Genomic DNA, 3,258 nt, shown 5'->3' on the forward strand with positions numbered 1-3,258 from the left:
GAGATCTGTTGGGTGCGGGGTCTTGCAATTGAGGTGGGTCTAGGGTTTCTAGGATGTTTGTACAGATGAACGTGGTACCTTCAGGCATTTGGAAATTGCTCCCAAGGATAAACCAGACTTGTGGAGGTCTACCATTTATTTTCTGAGGTCTTGTCTGATTTCTTTTGATTTTCCCATGAGGTCAAGCAAAGAGGCACTGAGTTTGAAGGTAGGCCTTGAAATACATCCACAGGTACACCTCCAATTGACTCAAATGATGTCAATTAGCCTATCAGAAGCTTCTAAAGTCATGACATCATTTTCGGGAAATTTTCCAAGCTGTTTAAAGGCACAGTCAATTTAGTGTATGTAAACTTCAGACCCACTGGAATTGTGATACAGTGAATTATAAGTGAAATAATCTGTCTGTAAACAATTTTTGGAAAAATTACTTATGTCATGCACAAAGTATATGTCCTAACTGACTTGCCAAAATATAGTTTGTTAACAAGAAATGTGTGGAGTGGTTGAAAAACGAGTTTTTATGACTCCAACCAAAGTGTATGTAAACTTCCGACTTCAACTGTACATTTTACCTCAACTAACCGGTGCCCCCGCACATTGACTCTGTGACGGCACCCCCCTGTATATATTGTTCTTTTTTTACTGCTGCTCTTTAATTACTTGTTACTTTTATCTTTTATTCTTATCCTTATTTTTTTTTACTGCATTGTTGGTTAGGGGCTCGGAAGTAAGCATTTCACTGTAAGGTCTGTTGTATTCGGCGCATGTGACAAATAACATTTGATTTGATTTGATTTAGGTTTCTACGTGATCACCTGTGAGTCTGTAGAAAAGTGTTCCTGTGTTTCCTGGCTTAGTCTGACCTTACGTCTGCTCTTGTGTCTCCACGAGCTCTGTTTCCTCTCCGTGTCAGATTCACAAACCCAGTGACAATCAGAGAATGTTGTACGTTTTAGTGAGCGAGAAGGTTTTCACTGCCAATGTGTTTTACATTGGACTAGCGTTATTTGTCTTTAGGTGTGAACACCGGTGACTCTAGTTGAACTGTTCCTGTGTTCCTGTAGTCTAACCTATGTCCTCCTGTCTGTTGTGTTGTGTCTCCAGGAGTCTTAGCGGTGGCTGCAGCAGAGTGATCCAGTAGTAGCAGGGTAAGATAAGTTAGAGGTCAAGATGGCGGGACAGGGGCTGCTGCCCTCCACCAACCGTTACCTCCTCCTGCTCCTGGGGGTTCTGTCTGTGGCCCACGCCTCCATCTTCCTCAAGGCCCGCTTCCAGAGGGACCGCCGTAACATCCGGCCCAACATCATCCTCATTCTCACTGATGACCAGGACATGGAGCTCGGTGAGTCTGGCTTCACAACCCTGTTCCTGGAGAACTTCCGTCCTCTAGGTTTTCACTCCAGCCCTAATCTAGCGCACCTGATTCTAGTAATTAGCTGAATGAGCAGATGAATCAGGTGAGTTACTCTGGGGAAATAGAGGAACAAACTAACATATTCCCGGATGTTCTTTTCTTCCATATTTAATGCTGCTGAGCTTGACGCCAGCTCTGTCTCTTTCTGTCTCTGTCTCTCTCTTTCGCTGTCAATTCAATTCAATTCAATTCAAGGGGCTTTATTGGCATGGGAAACATGTGTTAACATTGCCAAAGCAAGTGAGGTAGAAAAGCTGTCTCTCTCTTTCTCTCCCTTTCTTTCGCTGTCTCTCTTCTTCCTAGACCAGGGTTAGGCAACGCCAGACTCTTTGGTGGCCTGATTGGTGTCACACTTCTGCCCCAGCCCCAGTTAACACACCTGACTCCAATAATCAACTAATCATGATCTTCAGTTTGGAACACAATTAGTTTAATCAGTTGTGTTTGCTGGGGATAGGAGAAAAGTGTCACACCACTCCAGCCCTTGAGGACTGGAGTTGCCCACCCCCTAGACTCTCTCAGTCAGACAGACAGACAGTTAGAGTTGCCCACCCCCTACACTCTCTCAGTCAGACAGACAGACAGTTAGAGTTGCCCACCCCCTAGACTCTCTCAGTCAGACAGACAGACAGTTAGAGTTGCCCACCCCCTAGACTCTCTCAGTCAGACAGACAGACAGACAGAAAGAGAAATGATTGTCAGTCTTCTACGCAGCTGCAATTGTCAAAGGCACACCAAGCCAGATGCCGCGTGACGCCCTCTCACTGAGAGGAACTCTTTGTCACGTCAGCACCATTATGCCCACAATACATCACTTCCCCTACGTCAAAGGCTCGGCATGCACACCCAAGACTCGTCTCTCTGTCTCTCTGTCTCTCTGTCTTCTCTCTCTCTCTCTCTGTCTCTCTCTCTCTCTCTCTCTCAATTCATTTCAATTCAATTCAAGGGGCTTTATGGCAATGGGAAACATGTGTTAACACTTGCCAAAACGCAAGTGAGGTAATTATTATACAAACAGTGATAATAAACAATACAAATTAACAGTAAACATTACACATACAGAAGTTTCAAAACAATAAAGACATTACAAATGTTATGAATTATATATACACAGTGTTGCTACACAACTGTACAATGAGTAAAGCACACAAGTTAAAAATAAATAAGCATAAATTATGGGTTGTTGTATTTAAGCAATGGTGTTTTGTTCTTCACTGGTTGCCCTTTTCTTGTGGCAACAGGTCACAAATCTTGCTGCTGTGATGGCACACTGTGGAATTTCTCCCAGTAGATATGGGAGTTTATCAAAATTGATTTGTTTTCAAATTCTTTGTGGATCTGTGTAATCTGAGGGAAATGTGTCTCTCTAATATGGTCATACATTGGGCAGGAGGTTAGGAAGTGCAGCTCAGTTTCCACCTCATTTTGTGGGCAGTGTGCACATAGCCTGTCTTCTCTTGAGAGCCATGTCTGCCTACGGCGGCCTTTCTCAATAGCAAGGCTATGCTCACTGAGTCTGTACATAGTCAAAGCTTTCCTTAAGTTTGGGTCAGTCACAGTGGTCAGGTATTCTGCCTCTCTCTCTCTCTCTCTTCTCTCTCTTCTCTCTTCTCTCTCCCTCTCCCTCTCCCTCTCTCTCTGTCTCTGTTCCTCTCTCTCTCTGTCTTTCTCTCTCTCTGTCCATCTCTCTCTCTGTCTGTCTCTCTCTCTCTGTCTCTCTGTCTCTCTCTCTTGTCTCTGTCACTCTCTCTCTCAATCTCTCTCTCTCTCAATCTCTCTCTCTGTCTCTCTCTCTTCTCTTTCTCTCTCAATTCAATTCAAAGGGCTTTATTGGCATGTGA

At 44.1% G+C, this 3,258-nt stretch overlaps 1 pseudogene; it reads left to right on the plus strand.

Annotated features, from left to right (window-relative positions):
* The first annotated feature begins 1,110 nt into the window (after nucleotides 1-1,110).
* LOC112075498 (extracellular sulfatase Sulf-2-like) overlaps nucleotides 1,111-3,258 on the plus strand; it is a 60,412-nt pseudogene continuing 58,264 nt past the window's right edge.

This window comes from Salvelinus sp. IW2-2015, unplaced genomic scaffold, assembly GCF_002910315.2.
Source record: "Salvelinus sp. IW2-2015 unplaced genomic scaffold, ASM291031v2 Un_scaffold3200, whole genome shotgun sequence".
NCBI classification, from domain to species: Eukaryota; Metazoa; Chordata; class Actinopteri; order Salmoniformes; family Salmonidae; genus Salvelinus; species Salvelinus sp. IW2-2015.